Here is a 25739-nt window from a genome sequence, read left to right as displayed (position 1 = left end):
AGTGAGGAATCTCTGGTTAAATTGATGATCCACCAGAAAGAGCATTACCAATTGGTGCAATTGATGTAAAAACTCAAATAACTTTTGGGTTCCAACCAATGAAGCTGCTCCTCCTTTTTTGAGGGGTAGGGGGCAAAGACACTGCCAGAGTAATGGATTGTCCAACGTGCATGACTTTAGGTAAGAAGGCTGCCTGAGTCCACAGCACCAATTTGTTCGGGGAAAAGGAGGCATAGCGTGGTAGCACCAACAGTACCCAACTGTCATGCAACATGCTAAAGTAATTGAAATGAGGAAGTCTTTAAAGTCAGCACATGTAGCGAGCAGCTGGGCATCAGCTTGAACAGCATACACATGAGGAATGTTAAGACCAAATTAAGGTGGCATCACAAACAGCCCTGGAGGAAACGTGCGTCAGAGTTAATAGAGCGAATTTCCTCATTTTGCAAATCAAACATATTTAATAAAAGTGCAACATTTGATGCTAAATGACACACATAATTAGTGTAATTTTGTAGTTCATAATCATACTTAGGCATTGCAATCACACAAGTGAAGTGACAATGTATTGAATGAAGTTAGTCTAACTACTCATGCCATATTAATGTTAATTTGACATGTTAGGGTAAAAGGGCTGTTTTACATTACATTGTTGCAAATGCTGTAAATTTAAAGAAGCCTTCTATTAGCTAGTGAATATGCATTTGTTATGTATTAGACACCTGATAGCAAGGTTTTCATCAAGAAGATATGGCACAAAACGCGACTTATGGGAGGAACTGTCTGAATCGCAAGATGTGGACGACGTATCGTTTAAAGGACATGATTCAGTAGTCTATTTGAAGATTTGAGAAACTAAGCAGTTTACATGCTTCTACAGATTGCTGAGAATTGATTGGACAGTGAGTACGGGCAATGCATCAATTGTTGCAGTTATGTTTTAGCAGATATGTAGTACTGGGTGCTACTACAGCACTGTAGGATTCTTACAGGAGGGACCCCATGTAAGATTTTCCTGTCTCTCACTTAGGAGATAGGTACTCCTGCTGATTTATGGCTGAGAATAGTTTTTCAGGTGTTGGTATTCTTCGTTACTTAAGTGCTAAGGATTCCTGCCCATGCAATACTATTTCTCTTATCAGAACTCTTCATTTGGGTTTCTGAAACTGACACCTTACCTTGCTCGTTGAAGAAACAAAGTATTAAATGCTTAAACTTCTATTAATTTAGATTAGGGAATTTCTTTAGAGAACCCACTTGCTGAATTCTCCCTAAATTATTTGTAATCCTTACAAATGTTGTATTTTATCTGGTATTGAAATACCGATTGCTGGATTATTTCATTCTGTAAGGATGAAAGCTAAAATGAATACTTACCTAATAAATAAAGCAATTTGAGTTAATTGTTAATAAAAGCCCTTTAACTCACAAGGACTCTTTATTGAATCTTGTTAAACCCCAATTGGACTTCACAAGTCATGGTGTTTGATGTAAATGATTGTTCCTTCTCCATTCTCTAATGTAGACAAACCAAAGGTGGGGGTTATTTAATGATTACACTCTAAGTCAGAGATACAAGAATCCCCACTCTGACAAACCTTTTATAAACCTAATCACAACAGGTGATTTAAACAAGGGCAATTGGTATGGCAAGGGGCAGAAAAGGCCAACAAATAATATTTAATAGTGTTCACTGCAAGGTTATACTTGGTCAAAGACAAAGCGAACTAAAAACATCGAACACCTTGGCTTGTAAATTGACAATCTTGGGGATACCACATCCAGTCCCTACTTTGTCCCAGGGCCCGACATAAACAGACTTTCTGGAAGGGCACCTGATAGTGAGGATAAGAAAGACCACTTCAGCTGGTAGATCAAATCCATGTGGAGAACTCTGCACACACAAAATAGGACAGGCCTATGTATGTGGGGTATATGTGGGGTCTATGTGGAGTCTCCACCATGAATGCGGAGTCTTTGCATGAATGTGGGGTCTTTGAAGTGGTAAAATGAAATTACTATTAATAAACTGACTACTGTCACTATTAACCCCTTCCCTGCGCCACGAATTCCGCCGCGGCGCGGGGGGCCTAGGGGGTGAGCGCAGCACTTCCGTGCTCATGACGAAACCACGCAGTCATGAGTCACGGGCCGCTTGTGCTCACGACTGCATGGTTCTGTCATGACCACGCCCGCTCATCAATTCGCCCACACAGGCAGGGAATCAGTGCTGCGTGGGCGGAGCAGCCGCAGCATGACGGAACCACGCCGTCATGAGCACACGCCGTCCGTGGCTCATGACGGCGTGGTTCCGGAATGAGCACGCAAGGGGTTCATAAAATGAAACTTGGAGGTGGTGAATACCAGAAAATTTTAATTTTACACAAAAGTGTAAGTTTACTATTGTGAATCAAGCCCTGGATGTCGACCTATCAAGTGCAGTGTAAAATAACATTTGGTCAACACTATCCAAACCAACAAGATCAGCCACAAGAACTCAAAAACTATTATTTTAACTAAGTGTAAAATCCATGATATCCTGGGAGGCTTTGCACTGAACATCATCCCGGTATACATTGCAGTAGGATTGAAAGGTATATTGGGACCCTTAAATAATATATTTTGTCTGCCCCACTGATATCCTAGGTCCACGAATAACTATACGGATCCTACTTCCTGGATAGAGGTTACGCCTGAAAATGCGCTACTCCTCTTCTACCAGGCCAATTCAGCTTTACCCAAAAAATCATGATATATAGACAAAGTAAAAAAACAAAAAACTTCAAAATAACAGTGTGTCGACCTGTCGCGATGAAAACATGTCATTGGTATCACTGTACTTGAGAAATGTCAAAAGTACTGCCTTTTTCCAATCAATGGTTTTATTAGGGAGTTTCATCGTACAGCAGTAAACAAATTCAAGACTATTACAAGAGGTTAATATTAACAGACTTCCAACAACACATCCAAGGAATCAAATTGATAGTTTTGCTCACAAAAAAATGAAACAGACCAAACTTCTCTTCTGCTACAAGCATTAGAACACAAGAAATACCAGCACATACGGCAGTGAATGTTTGCACTTCTTAAGAGAGAGTTTCAAGAATAATTCAATGCAGAAACATGTAACCATATCCGGCATTGTAAACAAGGCTTTTCCAGTGCTTTCAAACATTTAATCACATCACAAAACACGCTGTATTTATTTCTCCAGTAAAATGTATGGTTTTAACCTTTCTCCAGCTCCTTGGCTTGCAGATAGGTCAGAAACATAACTAGTATTTTCAGAAATTTAACACCCTTTTCGAGACATTGCAAGATTTCAAAGCGACTTCAACGAGTATTCTTTCAAGATGGTAGCCGAAAAAAATGTAAACCTCTTTCTTGCACGTAAAGAGCAGCAATGTACTCCAGGCCGTAAAATTCATTGAAACATTCTAGTCCTCTTCAGGCCTGCTGTTTCCACAAAACTACTCACAATAAAGTGATGAAAAATGCAGCAGATAGTAATCCCAGGCAGAGAGGAGCCCTCAGACGCCAGGTTTGCTTTGCTTTTGAAGTCTTGTGCGTTAGAAAAATAGAGAGAGAAATAATTCCTAGGATAAATGCTGGTGTGGTAATTGGCACTCTTTGGTGTCTCCCGCCATCCTCCAGAGACGCATAGCACGCATACTTCAAATTCACCCAGACATCCCTCGGCAGGAAGTGCAGAAGCAGCAGCAGGAACTCCAGGGGTCTGGAAGAGACAGACAGACACAGTCAGCCAGTTCTCAGTGTCGAAGAAAATGAAAATAGTTCCATTTAACATATTTCATTTGGAAGTGCACTTTTCCCTTGTAGTGCCAACACGGCAACGCATATTCAAATGCTTCCAAACTTGAAGAGCATATTTCCTACTTCACAAAATACAGAACATTAACAGCTTGGCGTCCCTTCCTTTTCCTTCCTAAACAGGTTGCCTCATTTGGCGAACTGTGAGATTTTAATAAGAAGTGAATTTTTTTCCTTCTGTTTATATTTTGTTAGTGTAGTTATTGAAGTTACAACAATAATAAAACAAAGTAATCATTCGAGAAATCAACCCGTCAGTGCTTTTCTTGGCTGTACCCTGTAACTGGTGGTAAACAGCAGTGGCGGCTGCTCGCATTGCTTAGTGGTGAGCGAGGAAAACAAAAATGAAATTATTAAAATTCCACTTACCTGCCGCTCCGATGGCCGCCGCCTTGCTTCTCTCTCTCGCTCCTCGACTCCGGCTGCAGACTGAGCAGGCTCCCAGATGCCAATCCAGCCGCTTCTCTCATGCTGGGACTAGTAAATCCTGGGAATACTATTTCCAGCACGAGAGAAGCCTGGTCAGGGCCTGGTTTGCTGCTCAGACAGTGCCTAGGAGCCTGTGGCGTTTCTCCAACCCGGCTGTGCAAAACAGTTGGGTTGGAGAAACCTAAGTGCGCATGTCTGTTTTCCCTGCCTAAGACAGCCGGACAAACTGACATGCACACTTAAAAGTTCCACGCATGTCACACAGGATTGCCTCGCCCCACCCCGCTGAAGACTCGCGGCGTCGGCTGTGAGACAGGCAAAAATAAAATGATAATAAAATGCTTATATCATTATTTTATTTTTCATCTTTTAGCAGGGGGGCAGCGCTCCTCCGCCATTATGGAGAAGCTGCCCCCTGACAAATAGGCTACAGTTCCACGTGGCTTAGAGCGCAGGAAGAATATACACACATTTAGAAGAATTAAACAAATAGACCAGCATCCTAAAGACAGTAAACCATATATGTCATATTGAGAAATAAGTAAAGACCACGACAATATGAATTATATAAACCAGGCCTGTTTAGGACCAGCCTATTATGATAATACCCAAAATGCTCATAATTAGGCACAAAAGCGTATCTCATGAGGCAATCTAGAATCTCCACATAGAGGCTAGTAGTTGTAAAATTAACCCCTTCTTGCTACATTCCACTGCAGAAAATTACCCTGCGTAAGGATGGGGAGGCCAACAAAGCAAGCTGTGGTCCAATCATTATGTTAGTGGGATAATTACAAAGTCTAAGGTCACATTTTATGCCCTCCCACTACAGATATATATACTTTATTCATACAATCGGCCCTTGGCCTTCATTTCGGTGAAAATGTTCAGCCTTGAAAGTAAACACTATACTAGGACCAATTACTCGGTGCACCTCTACCTTTATATCTGACCGTAAGTCTTCTAATTGGCAGGAGTAAGTGACTGCATGTTTCTCTGAACAAACAGCGTCGGGATCAGGCTCTAAAACTTTCAGTTAATAATGTTTTTGCAATGTCCAACATAACCCAAGGTTTATATGTTGTCACTAATGGACAAGCTGCAAAGTAGACTGTAGGTAGCAGTAAACCTCCCTGGAATTAGAGCTAGGGCCACTTTCTAATCGTACTACAGGTTCTGAGTTTTGGAAGACACCAATTCCTTGTAAATCCAATTCCACCTCGTAGCTAAAGGAGAAAAGATCGTAGTTACTATTGAGGAAAAGTGCCCCTCTTTTCGGCATTTATTTTGTGTCAGGACTCCATTATTTTTGCATTGCCATTTCGTGTCAAACACCTCTGCACGACCCTCCTGGTCGTTTCTGCTGATGTCTGATGAAATTGTAACTGTCACGACCACCCTGCCCTTCCTGCTCCTTGTGGTTGAGCCAATTTCGAAAAAGGGAACATGGCCTCACCACCCTCGGACTGAACTCCTGCACACATCCACCCTATTTCGCAAGACTTGGTCACGACACCGTCCCCGAACTTGTTTCTTTCACATATCCTGTTGTTTAAGATCTGTCCGTTCTTGAACGTACATACCCTGTTTTGCAAGACCTGTCCGTAATCTTTTGTACCATCTGTTGCAGCCCCTGTCTGGCCTGAACAAAGAATGGTGTAACTGCATTTTGCCTCGGGGTCGCCAAACTGGTTTCTTAAGGTGGGAAATGTGTATATAAGGCCTGTAAGCTGCGGAGTGAAGCAGCAGCCTCCCCTGTCTTGTCGCCGACGAGCTTGGGACTCTGTTCCATAGCCCGGGCTATTCAAATAAAACGTGGGTTCTCCTGCAGACGAAGGCTCCTGTGTCTCCTTTTTCAATATAGGGAGGGTATGGAAGACTTGGGCGGTTCCCCCGCCGCAGAGACCCAGTAAGTGGCTATAACCGGTTCTTCACTATTTACAAAAAAGAGAAAAGAGATTTATTTGATGTAAAGCAAGCCAGTATTGTTAAAACTTCAAAATGTATTAGAATTCGACCATGTTACAGTCTTTGCATAAAAATATTAAGACCAGAAATTGTCACAGATTCAAAAATATTACAGTAAGTTAATATGTACAAATGGTTACAAGGTTAGTATACCAAAGAGAATAATGTTTTTTAGATGTGGAAGTAATTTTGTGAATGGGTGCACTTCGTCACTACTCCCAATAACTCACAACTTGCCTTTTCTAATCCACTTCTGTTTTTTGATCCGTACTCAAAACACTATTAAACATGAGAATTCAAGAACTTAACCTACCACAGGCAATCCTCGAAGAAAGAAGAAAACGCATATTACTAATCTACTATTTAACTCTAATATTGGGTTCCAGAGTAGCGTACCACTTGGTGCAAAGCACTCCAATGCCTCGTCAGGTGTAGTAAGTGAAATATAAATACAATTTACAAATACATATTGGAGAAAGGAGTCAGAAACAAAACATGAGAAATACGCTAATTGGTACAATGGCAGGCAAAGCATTGTGTATTTTTTTTGGATTGGCTTTGAGGAGGGGTCATTGGTGGTATTTGGCTCAGTGACATGAAAGTCATTTCTGTTCTCTTGAGTAATGGTACTTTTCATTTCACCATTTCCACTCAAGCTAGCGTGGAGTTGTACCTAGCTCTAAGAGACTCCAGAAGGAAGAGAGTTAACTAGATGTCTAGGTTTTACAGATTGATCAACCAGGAAGGAACCATTTTTATTTCCATATTATATGTTTGAAATAGTTAAGGACTTTTTCAGCATGTTAGGGTTTGTATGCTCTCATCTGGTGCAATCAAAAAGTAAGTGACACATATCTTTCTTTGACACTAGGGCAAAAACACAGGTCACTATGGGACTTGCCTTATTTCTTGGATCAGCTGTTTACTATAGGAAGGTCCACTCTTGCCAGCGCAAATGGCCACCTCATCTCTATATCTGCTAGAAATAATCGACACGCTTGTACCACCTCCTGTCAAAGATTCATTGCCAATGTAGTCTGCCCAGCCTGGACACTTTCTTGCCATATTTCTTGGGTTCTGATTAGCTAGGTTAACATAAATAGCAATTGTGCATAGATACAGTTTAGTGGATTCCTGGTCAATGAAGGATCTTTGGCTGACAAAAGTTAAACTGAAGACCTCACTACCAGCAGGCATCCCGACTGGGTCCAGTTGCTGAGGAGGGATATTTTGCAATTAGTGGGTGACGGCTTGTTGCAATATGAGAGGGATCGTTTTCAACCATGTGTCATGTCATAGAATCTGTAGGTCAGTTGGCAACAACTGCATAAGCTTCACAGGAAATGTTGGATCTCAAACAGCGGTACACACTGACGAATGAAGAAACCTATGTATGCACATGGGAGCAGTATCTTCAGCTTGGGCATATATATATATATATATATATAAGAGACGGGTGTAATATCTGATTTTACAAGAAATTAAACTAAAGATACATACCACTTCAGAAACCCGTACATCGCTGGATATATCCCCGGGGAGAAGTGTGAACAAAGCGGCATCAGGAACTGCTCATTCGGAGTGGGGAGAAAGTACAGCGCTATTAAGAAAATCGATATGGTGGTATACACCGTTAGTTTCCCAAGTGTAACCTACGAGTGCAACATCTATCACTCAATACGCTGTTATAATTGCAGGAAAATTAATTAAATCATCAAAGTAGAATGGAGGAAGAGGACGAACGTACAAGAGAGGCAGCCACGTTGTTTGCTAGAGGACCAGGCAAAGGGGGAACAGGTCCCGCTGTATTTGAAAAAACTGACAGCAGCTCTTTAACATCCCACTTAAGGAAATATGAAAGATTGAAGAAACAGGAAACCTCAAAATGGTGGGAGGCTACCTCTCTTCAAGACTATGTGGATAAGGGGATGGTACCGCTGGGGTTGAGAATTTATATAACCCCTTCACATGAATCCCCCAATGCTAATATGCTAGAGGAATGGTCACAGAACTCTGCCGCGAGCAGCAAAAACATGTTTTGCATCCTGATTAAGTATGCATGGGAAGATCGTGATTCGAAATTAAAACAATTGAAAGAACTTGAAGAAGAATTTATCAAACACCCTAATCAAGACATGATAAATAAATTCAAAGATGATTTGAAAGGGCGCCTGAAGAAGAATGAGGAAGATATAAAGTATCGCAAACAACGAAAGCTACACAGAGACTGCGGAGACTACGACAGTGGTCGAATATTAACCTACAGTCCAAAATACGACTATTTATACAAACAAACCAACATAGTAACTGACACATCAGAACCTTCAGAAATTAGGGGAGAAAGCTCACCTACAATCATTGCAAGCGAACCTGACTCAGATGCGTCACGACAATCGATTAGCACGTCTTCAGACACAGAGATCACCAAGAAACCGGCAACTTTTTTTAGAGGAGTTCAGGGTCCTCCGAACAAGACGCAAAAAAGAGGCGGAACTACAACAGAAACAGTCATTCCAGAAAACACCAACCCGTGGGAGACCAAGAGGACAAGCAAGAGGAAGAGCCGATCACAAAAGAGACGACTCAAGTTCCAGCAGAGAAGACGGAAAGAATACAAAGCCGGTGGGATCCAAAAGGGGCGGCTACGGAAGAAGACGATAACCATGGATGATGAAATGGTAAATAAAACCATAATTAACTTGTCTTCTAGAACACTAACTATGAAAGAGAAACGTATCCTCTGCTTAGGACTGACTTTTTGTCCCAGTGAACTGTTTAGTTACTCAGACACCAGGATAGACATCTTCAAATTTGTAAGAAAACTTAAATGACAAAAATGGCATTTGTTACGACCTAAACAATGCAATGATGCGCCTGTTGTGGAAATGGGTTTACCTGAACTCACTATAAATGATCAAGATATGTTATTGGACGTATATTCTCTGGGGGGGATCACATCCGATAGTCAACAGGATGATCATATTGTAGGGGTGAGAGAAACTAACATGAACAGGGCAGCATGCACTGGTTTCAAACCGAAATCAGTCTTTTACCCCATTATGCCACATGACCCCATAGACACCTTCCAGGAAGTGGTCAGTAAAGAACTAGTTAAATTAAAACACAAACATCACAATAGCGATCAATGGAATCTATCTAAACAAGAACGAGATTTCATTTTCTCTTTGGCTGATGACAAGACTATTGTGTTGAGACCCTCAGACAAAAGGGGTAACATTGTTCTATGGGGGAGGGATCTATACATAAAAGAAGCCCTAAGACAATTAGAGGGCAATATCTTTTATAGTAAATCCAACTCTAATGAGTATAATAACAGCATTGAGGAGACATGGAACAAATTACTGGAGTGGCAAACAGAGGGGCTCCTTTCATGGCATGAATTCTGTTTTCTCAAACAGGATTATCCGAAACTTCCAATTTTTTACCTTCTCCCAAAGGTTCATAAGAATCTGTCAGAACCCCCAGGCAGACCCATCATATCCTCCATAGGAAGTATGAATGAAAACCTCTCAGTTTACATTGATCACTTCCTTCGGGAATATGTTACCAAACTTCCATCCTACATAAAAGATACTACGGATTTTTTAACCAAAATAGACACTATCGTATGGACAGAAGGTTCCATATTGATAACTATGGACGTTAGTGCCTTATACACCATCATTGACCACACTCAAGGCATGGAGGCTTGCTACCATTTTCTAAAAAACAGAGAACTAGGATTCAGGAATCATACTGTAATGCTCATTGAGATGATGAAATTGTGCCTGCGGAATAATATATTTATGTTTGATGGTGTATTATTCAAACAAATTCGCGGTGTGGCAATGGGCTCAGCCTTTTCTCCCAACTTTGCTAATCTATTCCTGGGCAAGTGGGAAGAAGAAATCAGGACAGATGACAGATTGAGTGAGGACTTTAAGAAAGTACAAACGTGGGTCAGATATATAGATGAACTCTTTGTCATCTGGCAAGGTACAGAAAAAGAAGCTGAAAACTTTACCACCAAGTTAAATCAGAACAGCTACAATATTCAATTAACATTTAACATCAATAGAGATCGGATTGAATTTTTGGACACGAGCATTGAAGTCCAGGAGGGCAAACTGATCTCTAAGCTGCATAGGAAGGAAACTGCAGGCAACAGCCTACTGCATGCCCTCAGCGCCCACCCTGATCCCCTTAAATGGAGTATACCCTATGGGGAACTTCTGAGGGCTAAAAGGAACTGTACCAGAGAGGAAGACTATACACAAGAAACCAATAACATACTTAAACGTTTCAGAGAAAGGGGTTACCCTGAGTGGGTACTTACCAAGGCGGTTGAAAAAGCTTCCATAGTTTTGAGACCTGATACCCTTACCCCTAAACCTAAACCTACTGAAATGACAGACACTCCTAGAATTATCACCACATTCAATCAGAAATCTAAAAAGGTCCAAAAAATAATGGCTGACAAATGGAGAATCCTAAAAGCAGACAATATCATAGGCCCCAAACTTACAAAGAGACCCCAAATAACATATAGGAGAGGCCGTAACTTGAGGGATATGTTGGTCAAAGGAGACATAACAGACAAGAAAGGCCAACACATTCAAGGGTTAAGGGGATTTTATCCTTGTGGCCACTGCAGGGCCTGCCGAGCCAGTGTTATGGTCAAGGATTTTGAAGTACCAGGGACACAAATCAAACGACAAATAAAGCAATTTTTAACTTGTAGTTCCACCTATGTCGTATACATCTTGGAATGTCCATGCCAGAAAAGATATGTAGGAAGTACGGCCTGCATGGCAAAGAAAAGGGTTCAAGAGCATCTAAGGGCAATTACTAACAAAGACCTTAAGTATCCAATTGCCAGACATTTCCAAGAGGTTCATCAATCCAACAACGAACTTCTAAGATACTATGCTATTGAACAGGTGAACATTGGCAAATGGGGTGGAAATCGAGAACTCGCCCTGAGAAAAAAAGAGTCCAAGTGGATATTAGAACTGGAATCCAGATTCCCGGGGGGGGGGGGCATAACTTGGATGAGGAACTTGCAACTCACCTCCATATGGAACTAGGCTTGCCAATGTTAGTTGTAACTGTAATCTGAGGAGTTAACCCTGGGGCTTAATCGTCCACATGTATCTTTAAAAATATTTTTCCTGCAAACTTTTTTGTGACAAATTAGTATAATTATTGTGTGTTTTTAACCAATTTTAAATGTTTGTATATTGTCTTCTAGGAGCATTGATGTGGGACACTACTTCTTAATAATTTTGAGCACTGCACTGACCCCCACACGGCTACCAAGAATTGAAGATTGTCACTTCACTGCGTTAAGTTAAGATATTCACTTTCACTTTTATTAATTTTTGATCCATTGGATCTTATTGCACTCTGTTCCAGGCATATGGGACATTGATTGACAAGCTTACTTTGATCAGCAACTATAGAGACTGGTTTTCTACAGATATGATCACTTTTTCTCATACATGGGGATCACGCTCTTAACTGTTCAACCTCATAATTTTATTGATAAACAAGTTTTTTTCGAGCACTAGACCGAATGAATAATATACAAATCATGTTACGTATGGCTATTCTGTGACGTATGAGTATCCTATGAATTAGCACTCAAATAGAGAGCTCTTCTGTCGTTAGTATAATGATTGTTATCCGTTCCAAAATGGCGGACTTACGGGTCAACAGTTATAATACGTTTTCTTTTGTCAGATCGAGGTTTTGTAAAATCTGTAAATAGCTTTAAACAAATGCCTTTTTTTCAGTTTTTTACTTGAATGACATTGCAAATGAATTGTTTGTATTGCATAGAATGTATATTGATAAATAGATACCAGAGAGCCTATGTAACCACAGTGGATCTGTGTGAAAATACCATTTACAAATGGCCACACCAGTTTCTTTGAATGCAAAGTACTTCTTTTATGTTTACAACAGTTTGAAACTAGTAAGCTTCTACATAAGATGATTCCTCACCGGATGTGGGTTAAACGTGTGATCAAGGCACTTTTGTGCTGAAACGCGTAGCGTTACTTGGGAAATAAACGCTCACTAGCTGTACTTCTCCGAGTGCGTGTGTTGCTTATCGCGGCAGAACTTTGGAAATTATTAAAAAACTCGGCGGCGGGGTTTGCCGAGAGTACACGACACCTGACCATGGGAAACGGATCCCAGAGAAAAACCCTCTTGCTTTGTTTCATATATATATATATATATATATATATATCATAAACAACAATTCCTCTGCGAGGAAAATGGATTCGCTTACACAGAGTCGCCAATCCACACAAAGTAAAGTTCTTATTTCTTTATTTTCTTTTCCATGGGGGAACAAAGCAAAAATAACCAACGCGTTTCGACAGTCTCCGCTGTCTTGATCACGGTTAGTTTGTGAAATTCAAATTCATACTTTATAAACATCAAAGAAGGTTTCGAAAAGCACCCAAGAGTCACTCCCCCTAGTGGGTTTTGGCGAAAATCAGAGAATGCATCACATGCACCAGTCAATATACGGTGTATATGATTGAATGCCCCTGTAAACTGCGTTATATCGGCAGTACCATCTGCGAGCTAAAAAAACGCATTCTTGAACATGTTCGTGCAACGGTGCACAGAGACAGGAGTAATGCCATAGCAAAACACATGGAAACACACCACAACGGAGACTGGAAGCAATTATTTTTCTGGGGTTTGGAAACCATGTCATCATCGGACAGGGGTGGTCATAAGGAAAAACTTCTGCGACAAAAAGAGTCGAGGCACATACTAAACTTTAGAACAATGACCCCGTATGGCCTAAATCAATCGGAAGAATTGTATATACATCTCTAATGACCATTGAACACGAACTAAATTCTGGATTTTCTAAATGTCATCCTGTAAAAATATAAACTTTAAATTTTAACCCATTTTCACCACAACCCCTTTGCACTTATGATTTAAAGTCCTCACCTTAAAAACCTTGGTTCATACTTTCAAACACAAAACATTTCACAAAAGGATGGTTTTGCCAGGAACAACCTCTGTTTACAAAGGGCTAGAATCACCAACCGACACAAAGTGTCTTTCTGAAGCCAAACGCCCACTGGAGGGCTGAACCCAAACATGTCAAACAGAATAGAAATATCCAAACGAGAAAGTGAGCAAAATTGACTTAAGAAAATTTGTGAAAGCAAGTTTTTGAAATTATGACTACATCACCCAGAATCCCTGCCAAACTGGCGGAGATAATATGAACTGGAATCACTGATTTCTTGAGTCAAATCCTTGATGGAAATGGATTGTGGCAAATCACAAGCCCACTGGAGGGCGTGACCCAAATATCAACTGGAAACAGTGACAGCTTCAAACCTCAAACACCAAAAAAAAGATTGAACAAAACATGGGCACATTAAAGAAAACTCGCTGGGTGAATGAAAAATAAAAACTACATCACCCATAATCCTTGTGAACTGTGGAAAGTAATGAAAGGTGCATTTCCTTGTTTTCGCCAAAACCCACTAGGGGGAGTGACTCTTGGGTGCTTTTCGAAACCTTCTTTGATGTTTATAAAGTATGAATTTGAATTTCACAAACTAACCGTGATCAAGACAGCGGAGACTGTCGAAACGCGTTGGTTATTTTTGCTTTGGTCCCCCATGGAAAAGAAAATAAAGAAATAAGAACTTTACTTTGTGTGGATTGGCGACTCTGTGTAAGCGACTCCATTTTCCTCGCAGAGGAATTGTTGTTTATGATTGATAGCGGATGGGCTCAATCGCAGGGGCAACGCGGCCACTACTAGCAGCGCCTAACGGGAGAAGCAGGGGAGCCATATGGTTGAATATATATATATATATATATGTATATATATATATATATATATATATATATTACCTACTGGCGGTAGCCAGTAGGTATATATAGTTAGGATTGTTTTCCATAGGGAAATCGCAACATTCTATTGGGAATAACTTTGGCGCTGGTTGAGGAATCTTCCTGAAAGTTTCCTTAACTTTGCCTCGCGGCGCTCCGCTCCTTCCCTGAAAGTTTGGGGGGGATTCGTCAAGCGGGGGCCGAGATGAAAGGGGGGTCCCAAAACGTGTTTTCCCCATGTTAATTTCCATAGGGCGGTTGGACTCACTTTTAGCCCGAACGGCTGAATGGTTTTCCACCAAACTTGGCAAAATTGTAGGGACTGGTAGCCCGATGTGCCTTTGCTGTGTCTCAAGATATGTGCTCCAGTGGTTTTTACGAAAATTAACTTTGAAAAAATATATATTGGGCTATATATATATGTTAGAGCCCAAATGTAGCACAATGTAGCCCAATGTAGCCCAAAGATGGCCACCAGAGACACAAAAAACCAAATGTAGCCCAAATATCAGCCAGATGTAGTCCAACTATAGCCCAATGACAGAATGTCCCAGAGTGTTCTAAAGAACAACTAGAGCGCTAACAGTCTTACTTATGACAAAAGTATGGCACACCTGAAGTCATCTTGATTGGAATAAAGTGTTAACACTTAAAACATTTAATTTGCAAAGGAACAAAAAGAGGGGGTTCATTTTGCCATAGAAATTATGATTAGTGCTGAAGAAAGAAAAATTAGGGCACATTTTGAGTGACTTCTCAAATCCTCTTATATTTCATTAAAAAATTCTGATATGCAGTCTCCCAAGATGGCCACCAGAAACAAAAGAGCCCAAATGTAGCCCAAATATCAGCCAGATGTAGCCCAACTATAGCCCAATGACAGAATGTCCCAGAGTGTTCTAAAGAACAACTAGAACGCTAACAGTCTTACTTATGACAAAAGTATGGCACACCTGAAGTCATCTTGATTGGAATAAAGTGGTAACACTTAATACATTTAATTTGAAAAGGAACAAAATGAGGGGTTTCATTTTGCCATAGAAATTTTATATATATATATATATATATTCACTGAAAAAACCATAGGTTACACACCAGTTATAGTTAGGAATTAGCATTTAAAAAACCTTTGAAATTCACTGAAAAAACCATAGGTTTCACACCAGTTATAGTTAGCTGGAAATTTTACTCGCATAAAACCATTGAAATTCCCACGTTATAGTGAGTTGGACTCACTATAACTTGCACGTCTGCAATGCACTGCTGATGACGTCACATATTACATCACTCATGCATATATTTAAATATTTAAACATTACTCCCTAATATATGTATTCACTAAGATACACTTAATAAGCCAGTTAACCAATCAATTAAAAAAAAAAACACTGAAAAAACCATAGATTTCAGGCCTTATATAGTTAGGTACTAGCATTTAAAAAACCTTTGAAATTCACTGACAAAACCATAGGTTTCAGGCCTTATTTAGTTAGGAATTAGCATTTAAAAAACCTTTGAAATTCACTGAAAAAAACATAGGTTTCAGGCCTTATATAGTTAGGAATCAGCATTTAAAAAAACCTTTGAAATTCACTGAAAAAACCATAGGTTTCAGGCCTTATATAGTTAGGAATTAGCATTTAAAAAAACCTTTGAAATTCACCGAAAAAACCATAGGTTTCAGGAGTTATATAGTTAGGAATTAGTTTTAAAAACCTTTGAAATTCACTCAAAAAAACTATAAGTTTTAGTGGTGTTATAGTTAGCTGGACATTTTACTCATACAAAACCAATGAAATTGCTCCTATATAGTTAGTTGTACTAACTATATTTCGCGCACCCGCAATCCACTGCTGATGATGTCACATATTAGATCATTCATGACATGGTCAGTGACATCACTGATGACATCTCAAATGACATCACTGATGACATCACTGATGACATCATCCACGTGACAATCACATACACCTTTTCATACACTATTACAATTTTTCATCACTGTTTGTAAAATACAGAGTATCATATTTAAATCCATTGTCACAGCAATACAAGTATCTAAAAATCCACTCAGTGATTCATAGATGTATACACACATCTAATCACTTACCTATGGATTCACTCATACATGCTGTCAATGAACAATAGAACACTATCAAAAATACTTATACATCTATATTGACATTAAACAACAGCACGCATCCTATTCACATATGAAGTCATCCTACTCACTTATGCAAACAATGGATCATACTTACATATTTACTTAGCAAAACACTTATACTTATACAAACACCACTTCTTCTATTCATTTAGATAGTAAGTCATACTTAGTGAATTATAAAATCATTATTACAAGTATACAGTTATCCGTACAGTCACTCACACAATCATTGTCTTATGTATACTTATTTATATACAACAACTGACACATACACTGCCTTTTATTTTTCTAGTTTGTTGGACCTGTACCTTTGAGAAATATATTTGCTCATCACCACACCCATAAAGAGATTCCCTCACCCAAACTGTTAGAACATGTAGTTTTAACTTCATATATCTACTGAATAAACTATTCACACATCTTTGGACAGTCACACACCCCCCACCGAACCACACACACTTTCACACTCCCATACAAATACTCAGTTAACTAATCAATAACTAATATAGACTTTCACATAGCTAGTAACCAACTGTAGAATCAGTTTACACAACAACTGACAAAGTGATACAGATATTCACACAGTTTAGTCACTATCCACTATATTTAGTGAGACATTATAAATTGGTCAAGTAAACAGTCAATTACACTGCAACTAAATCCTCCATCCAAATATTTATTTATATATATCCACTCATTCTTCAATTTAATTGCTATATACATAATGCATATTTAAATAACGAAGCAAACCACATTCACTGGATGATGTCATCAGTGATGTCATCAGTGATGTCATTTGAGATGTCATCAGTGATGTCACTGACCATGTCATGAATGATCTAATATGTGACATCATCAGCAGTGGATTGCGGGTGCGCGAAATATAGTTAGTACAACTAACTATATAGGAGCAATTTCATTGGTTTTGTATGAGTAAAATGTCCAGCTAACTATAACACCACTAAAACTTAGTTTTTTGAGTGAATTTCAAAGGTTTTTTAAAAACGAATTCCTAACTATATAACTCCTGAAACCTATGGTTTTTTCAGTGAATATATATATATATATATATATATATATATATATATATATATATATATATATATATATATATATATATATATATATATGTGTCTCTATTGTTGCTTTACAATTTTTATCTTCATTGATTGTATGCTTTGCCCATTTGAGGCCTTTATGAAACTGTTTGATTTTTAACTCTCGTCTGCTGTATTTTTCTTCCTCCCCATGATTGTTAAGCTTCTCTAGTCGTCTGTCCAAGGGTGTACTGGATCTCAAAACCCAGAAGGTAGCCTTTTTGAAATGAGTTTGGCACTGCCCTTCATGTGCTCCATATCACAATTTCTCTATTCAGACAAATGTTATATCCCCTCTTCTGAAACCAACCTGCATCTTGCAGAAAGTTCTAATGATACCAATTTACCTCTACAATATATTCTGCATTCTTAGTACTGTCAGCTTAAGGCCTGTTTCAAGGATCCCATCACCACTGCACCTCATCTACGTGCCCACAGGTGCAATGCCAGTGAAGGGCATGGAATGTAATTATTCTTGGGATCAATATAGGTACTTCAGCCCAGTCTTTCAGTGGGTCTCAGAATTTTTCTTTGCTATCAGATGCATAGAACAGCTTCTTCTGGACAGGCGCAGTAAGTGTTTAAGTGCAGTGATATCCACACAAGAAGGAAAAGTCTTGCAGTTCTCCAGCACACAGCCTGGAAGAGGGTTGAGGGTCAAACACTCTAAAACGTTCAGACATGTCTACTGTAATCTCTAGTTTCCTCTGGCTTCAAACCCACAAGGCAACATAAGCATAAATCAATCCATCAGCATTTTTAAAGCGCAACACTATCACCCATAAGGGTATCTTTGTGCTGTGTCTCCGTAGAAGAGCCAGGTCTTGAGTCGCTTTCTGAAGTCTACCAGTGAGGGTACTGTACGTAGCTGGAGAGAAGGGAAGGTAATTCCAGGTCTTGGCAGCAATGTAGGAGAAGGAGCGGCCACAACTGGGGCTGCGACGGATGCAGTTGGTGTGTGCAAGTGAAAAGGAGTGCAGGTGTCTAGAGGATTGGTGGAAGTTCAGTCGGTAGTTGTTGTAGGCAGGTCCTAGGTTGTGAAGGGCTTTGAAGGCGTCCGTGAGGATCTTGAACTGGCATCTTTGGATGGAGAGTCAGTGGAGGTCTCTCTGGTGGGGGGTCAATGTGGGTACGTTTGCGGAGGTCCAGGATAAGTCTGGCTGCAGCGTTCTGATTGGCCTGGAGTCTTGAGGAGCTGGGTGGAGCTGCCAGTGTAGAGGGCATTGCCGTAGTCGAGGCAGGTGGTGACGTGGGCCTGCATGACATTCTTTCTGGTGTTGGTTGGGATCCATCTGAAGATTCTGCAGAATATGCAGTGTGTGTGGAAGCAGGAGGAGGCAACTGTGTTGACTTTTTTTCATGGTCAGTCTGCGTTGACTTGTTTTCATGATCAGTTGGCTATCGAGGATGATGCAGAGGTTGGGTGCATGGTCTGTCGGTGTGGGTGTAGGTCTGAGTTAAGCAGGCTACCAGCTGTGGTTCTAAAAGGAGGTGTTTTTCCCGAAGATCAGAAATGTAGCTTTTTCAGAGTTGAGTTGGAGGCAGTTGACTCTCATCCATTTGGCTACGTCGGTCATGGCACTGCAGAAGTTGGTTTTGGAGAGGCCCCCGGTGAGTGTGTGGATCGGTTAACTGTCATCTGGATAGGAGATTATGTTGAGTCCGTGAGATCTGACAACGTCTGCGAGGGGGGCCATGTAGATGTTGAACATGGTGGGGCTGATTCTTGTGGTAGGCCGCCTATTATGTCTTTGGGTGTGGAGGTGAAGGGAGGCAGTCTGAAGCTCCGAGTGCGTCCTATAAGGAAGGAGGTGATCCACTTGAGTTCCCTCAACTGGAAGAGGGCTGCTCTGGTTCCTGGAAACTTGGAGGCGCGCAGAGGTGGCCTAGGCGCTGGCTCAACTGTGGAGCCAGGCTTCGTGTGACACTCCCTCGTCTCGTGGGTCAATGGACGAGGTGAAGTCGATGCACACTTCAACGACTTCTTTTTCCAGGATTCACATACATGATTTGACGACTTGGTGCGACAAGCTTCACGGACTCCGCAACCGCTCCAGGGACCTTCTTCTTGACGGGGATTTGGATTGTCATGGCATCGCACGTTGAGCTGCAAGGAGCTTGAGGAATTGCTCCCTCAAGGATGGTGCAGCAATTGGAGCAGGCATAATAGGCATCCCAGGTGCGGATCAGTCACAGACATTGAGCAGTGACGGGCAGCGCAGGGATTGAAGCCGGCCTTCTTGGATGAGATATCCTGCCACACCAGGAAGAAAAGACTTCAAAACACTTCAAAAAAAGGTAGTCAAAAATTGACTTGGGGTAGCTCTTCCCAGATTTGCATTGACAGGATTGTTAAGAAAAGAACTGACATCAGCGGGCTTGTTTGGCACCTATATAGGTACTGCGCTCATCACTTTTGGCATGGAAGACCTGACCTACCTGCGCACAGGATCACTGGTTAAGAAAAATTTCCCGATCAGTCTGACGTCTGGGGATACTTCTAAGGTAATACATCTGCGGCTAGAAGTCTATACCAGATTACCAGGTAAATTGAATTGTTAGTTAGTGCGTCACATGGCTACTTCACTAAATGATGTAGCTCGATACGCCTAACAATCTAGAATATTCAAAATTATATATATATATATATATATATATATATATATATATATATATATATATATATATATATATATATATATTTCAGTGTTGACTTAGTGTGTAGAATGGTTGTTGCTGACAAATGCGATATGGAGTTAGAAACCCCGACTCAGTCATTCATCCTCCATAGGTTGATATATTAAGCACCATAAATTGTGTAACAGGTACAACTGTTATTGACAGTGCTTAAAACAAGTTATATATTGTTTATTTGTCGTTGGCTGAAGTACATCAAGGTAGTTCCTGCAACGGCTTGAAAACAACAGTGTTTAATTTGGAAAACCAATAAGGGCACAGGCGGCGTCTGTTTTATGAGAATGGAGTGCATTAACGGTATTCACTTAAGCCAATGTTTCTCCGTGCTACTGCTCTATTCTCAGACAGCACAGCATAGAAACAGTGAGGTTTGCCTCTTTCAGAGCTGTGCTGTTTGCAAATTAAGCCCTAACTCAGAGAAATATAGGGTTAAATGAATTCACTTCACACACTGCACATAAAACAGGTGCTCTGCTCAGCGAAGCCCATCACGACACAGCCCCAAAAGTATTTTTGGGAGCTTGTCGTGGGTGCTGCCAGATGACTGCACTGATGCATAGCAAGGTTGTCTAGTCACGATTCCGCCTCATTTCTCTTTCTTCCACCATCATTCACTTTTTGCCTCTACCTCACTCTTGCAGGTATTTTCCCTGCTTCAACAGCCGAGTCAACTTCTACGCTCCCAAACGCCACCTCCGATCAGCCAACCACGCCCTCGCCGCCGTCCCCCGCATCCGAAGAGCGACTACAGGAGGAAGGTCCTTCTCCTACCTGGCTGCCAAGACCTGGAACTCCCTCCCGACCGACCTGCGCCTGACCCAAGACCACCTCTCCTTCAGGAGGAAGCTGAAGACCTGGCTGTTCGAGCAGTAGCGGCACCCCCCCCCCCCCCAGCGCCTTGAGACCCTACGGGTATGTAGCGCGCTTTACAAGTGTCATTGATTGATTGATTGATTGCTTCCCCCTTGTCACTTTTGTCCTATTTTTATCTTCCTTCTTTTCTCACCTGCCCACCTACCTATACATAAGCACTGCAACACATTCATCAGACCAGCATGGAATACATTATTAGTGGGAAGTGTGTGCCCTGCAGTCCGGTTCTTAATTTGTAAAAATATACGTGTCAGGGCCCTTCTCTGGCCACAACAGCTTGCACCGCCCATTGCCACTGCCAATGACAACATCTACACAACTACTAACCATCAAACTGCTATAAGTGTGACAATTCAGACTGTTCAAGTCCCCAAAGCTATAAGAACGGCTTGGCAGCAGGTATTAGTTGTTTTAAATACATATTGAAATAATAATAGACTGTTGCTCTGCTAATCTTTAAATTATACAAACAGCAGCCACTATGTGGCAGGTGTCATAAGTGCGAGTGTTGAAAATTAAGGGCAACCACAGGCTCAAATTAAGCACTGACTGCAGTCAGAATGTACAAGCTGGGTGTGCTTTACAATGCGTACATTTTCTAAGAGGTCTATAGGCTCTTTTTTAAATTTTTTTTTAAGGAGTGTTCTATATTTTGTTCCCCGCCCCCTACCACAAGTGACACATTAGGTTATGAGCTGTAGGATGAATAATATCAATAAAGTAAAATTGCAAACAGGGCCACAACTGATAAGGGTCGAGCCTGTGTTCAATCAGACACAGGCAGTACAGCCCTGCTCACAAATATAAACCCACACAGATGCAGGTCCCGTGCTTCCCAAATAACCACATGAGTGTAAGAAAGAGCACTAAACACAGGGCTCTGCTCACACAAAGCTATGCCGACCTCTAAAGGCAACGCTTGCTGCTGCCTGGGATTCATTACTGTACACACAGACATTGCACAGCCTCTGACCTCAAGATGTTTCTTTTTTTTTTTTTATTTCCGAAATTCTTTATTGTATATATAAAAATATAATTTTACATACAGGGAAGAGGCTTATACATGAGTGGAAAGAAGAAAAGAGAAAAAAGAGAGAAAAGAGAAAAGGGAAAAAAAAAGGGGGGGGGGGGGGGGTTGCATTCAAGATGTTTCTACAAAACAGTTTGCAGATTTCTGCTCGCGCTCCAGAATCCATACATTACTGCGGGCGGAGGGGGTTGGAGCCCGTGGACGGCGTCCAACTGCAACAAGGGAGGAATAGCTGTGGTTTGGATTTCTGTAAAAAGCCCATTCCGTGGGCCCTGAGATAGTCAGTTAACCAGAAACTATGTCCGGATGCGTGCACCGTTCGTTTTCAAAAATATATCACGTCGAGGAAAAAACTCATACAATATATTTTTTATTTATTTATTTAATGCGATTTTATATAGCGCAAACTTTACCCGAAGGTGTCAGAGCGCTTTACATAAGAACCAGTTTCAATACATAAGGACTTCGGATTACGTGCGTAACATAAAAGATACCAACAGAAAAAACTGCAAATGTACAAGTTGTAAAGTCACACAAGGAAGAGAGTCACTCAAGGAAGCGATACAAATATATACATACACATATGTTGTAGTAGAGTGGCATTACAATTAAGTAGTAGCTACAATGCACAATAAGAAAAAGAAAAATGTCCATATTGAAAAAAATGTAACCTGCATGTAGCCATAAATATTTTCTAAATACATTGATCTTAATCGAAGTTAGCAATTACATATATATGTACTTGTGCCTACTTCTCCTCCTGGGGTATAGGCTGTCAACCTAGACTTTCCATTTGTGTCTTGGGCTTTTCTTTCTATCTGAATCCAGGTTTAACCCATCTTCTTGAGCTACACATATATATGTACTCATATATAAATATATATATACAACTATATTATACGGTGGTGGTCGCGACAGTGAAGTTATGGTTCAAATGCACTCTTCACTGAAAAGTAATGTTTTGATTCGTCTACAGATTTTGATCACATAGGTGGATTTGCACACAATTTGGCACTTAACTAGCTTACCCAGCTAAACCTTGGCATGCCAAATTTCATGAAGATTCAAAGAGACAAAAAAAAAAAAGTCAAGGGGGTCCAAAAAGTGTTGTTCCATTTTAGTTTCCCATAGGACATTTTGCCCATGCATATAGCCAGAAAAGCTGAACAGATTTACATCAATCTTGCATGAAAGTAGAACTTGCAGTTAATGTAAATTCACTGAGCTGTTTTCGAGATATTAGCATTTGAAAAAGTTTCAAAGTGGCCTTTTGTAGATTTCTGCCCTTTTAGCCCGTAAGTCAACACTGGCTACTCCTGTCGATAACATTTTTTTGACAACTGTGATTGGCAGGAAAATAGTTCTAAAAAATGGGATTTTGTCATCTTGAAACCTGAAAATCAGCAATGACTCATATCTTTTGCTCACAACCATCATTTTGTGAAAAATTGCTAATCAAATGTGACTCGCAAGTTTCACAAAGGGTGGGAAAAAAAGTTCATCTTGCAAGGGGGAGATTGGGAATACGCATTGAGAGCAGGTTGGGCGCAGGGCCAACCTTTGTTGTGCATGACTGATTTACTTGGTAGGGGATGGAGCCAAACAGTAGGTTAGGAAGAGGTGGGCTGGCCGCAGTCCAAGCCCTGATCACTAGCTGTGATCAGCCGAAAGGCCTTGCACTGCGAGGGCTGCGCGCCCATACCCAACCGGTCACGGCCTTGGGCTGTGCAAAGCAGGAGATGGTCATTTGCAGCAGATTGGGTTCAGACTAGGCCTGGCACCCAACACCTGAGGTGCATAGCTTATGGCCATGCACATCACGTTTTAAACATTATGCATATCATGAAAAAACAATGAAAATCACTGAAAAAAGTTAAAATCTGAGATAAAATTCACCATCATCCATGCTCATAACAACAATTTGCCAATAGCACAGACACACCAAAGCAGATGGTGGCCAACACGAGTTATAGCTTGTGTTATTTGTGTTGATAATCAAAACTGGAGAATTAATTTTTTTTTCATTTTAGCCAGTAGCCTAACCCAGTTTTTAATTTAGTTTTTGCTATTTATGCTCATTCATATATAAGCACACATTAAATGGATCTACGTGAGAAAACTGTCACACTCCAGATCACAACCCAAAACAGGAGAACCTTGACAGGCAAAGAAGAGAGTTAGAGAGGAGGGAAAAGGGGAACAAATGAACGATGCTCCTAGAACAAGCTTGAAGGAACTGAGCAGTCAAGCCCCAGAACTCAAGGCACTTCGACCAACACAGTCTGTGCAAACTTTTTCTAGCTTAAAAATGTAGGCATACATTTATGATTGGGGTAACTGCAAAAAAGACCAGGACCAGCCAACACCTTTAGTTTGATGCAAAATTATGTGGATGCTTTATATCAATCTTGCAAAGAGTTCTTAATTCCACGAGAAGAGAGTAAAGAATATGGGACACATGAGAAATGAATGTGATTCTTTATTCCTGTCTGGTAGAAAAATGGTCAATTGCGTCAAAGGAATCAAAGGCAAGCTTCAGAATCCTCACCAATGCGGAGTTCCCACATCAATCTTACCACCACGGTTCTAATACAGTTAATGCAATGACGCCATTCCTAAACTGAACTAGTACTTCAACAATTCACCGTAATTCAGGACATGCTACATGTAGGAGGGTGGATACCCGACTATGGTTACCCCAGATTTTGTGCCTTGTGTTTAGCTGGTTTTCGACTTAGTTGGCCTGGGACCCTGCTAATCAGGGCCCCAGGCTATCTGCTCTCTCTGTAAAATGGACTCCATGTACCCTAGGTACATACCTAATTGGTTATTGGGTCACCTAATGAGCCCCTGTACAGTGTACTATAGGTACCCAGGGCATAGGTGCATCCAAGGCCAACCAGGGGCTGCAGCATATCTTTTGCCACCCCTGGCTGGCCATCCAAACTGACACAACTGGCTGATCACTCAGCTGGGGCAAGGTCGTGTAATCACCCATTGCTTAGATATAGTATACCTATGTCTAAACCTATATCTGGACACATATACACCTATAAGTCACTCCTATGGCAGGCCTTAACAATCCTGGAGGTAGAGTGCTTGGTTTTATGTGAGATGGTGCTCTAGCATAAGCTGAGCCTGTCTGCAGCTTTCGGAACCATGCCCTTATAGCTGTTCTGGGATATTGCCATACCATATACTCTTCAGTGCATTATAATCCTCGCGATTATTGCTAACTTTGGTTTGGCTTTATCAAAACATGTCGTGTAAGGTGTCATACACTTTGGAATACTACCCCTCGCCAGTTCTGGCGACGGGGGTAGCATTCCACCCTTCTAGAGGGATACGACATGTGGGTAACAGTAATCGTGGTTAAAACTAACCAGAGCATCAGCATCACAAAATGGATGCTGCTGCCACCGACACAAGTCTGGCCTCCTGCTGCTGACCGAAACTCCGGCAGGGGAGGCCTGGACAAAAGGTTTCCTGTCACAGGGAGGTGTTACACCACCCCAGACAGAAGATAGTGGATTGAGGCAGGGAGGGCGAGTGAAACTAGACACTGCCTGGGGCATACAAGGTATCCCATGCATAGCCCAGTTCAAACCGGTCCTGGGGCACTCCAGCCTCAGCTCTGGCGCGAAACTGGACAAAGGGAAAGGGGTGTAACCACCCCCTTCCTGGGTCCCACCCATAGGAGGAACCTAGCAGGTAATCCAGCCCCTTGATTTGTAATAAAGGTAGGAGCTGTGTCCATAGACTTTAG

At 41.0% G+C, this 25739-nt stretch overlaps 1 protein-coding gene across 2 annotated transcripts in view; it reads right to left on the bottom strand.

Moving 5' to 3' along the window:
• Positions 1–2870: 2870 nt before the first annotated feature.
• The window catches only part of MTHFD1L (methylenetetrahydrofolate dehydrogenase (NADP+ dependent) 1 like), a 1218839-nt gene continuing 1195970 nt past the window's right edge, over positions 2871–25739 (bottom strand). For both annotated transcript variants that reach the window (XM_078649387.1, XM_078649386.1), the window contains exon 28: positions 2871–3736. The gene's annotated coding sequence lies outside the window, so the exon portion shown is untranslated. The remainder of the gene's footprint in view (positions 3737–25739) is intronic.

This window comes from Lissotriton helveticus, chromosome 6 (genome assembly GCF_964261635.1).
Source record: "Lissotriton helveticus chromosome 6, aLisHel1.1, whole genome shotgun sequence".
Classification (NCBI taxonomy): domain Eukaryota; kingdom Metazoa; phylum Chordata; class Amphibia; order Caudata; family Salamandridae; genus Lissotriton; species Lissotriton helveticus.
Note: the sequence above shows the minus strand (reverse complement) of the source record. Positions and strands in the feature narration are given on the sequence as shown.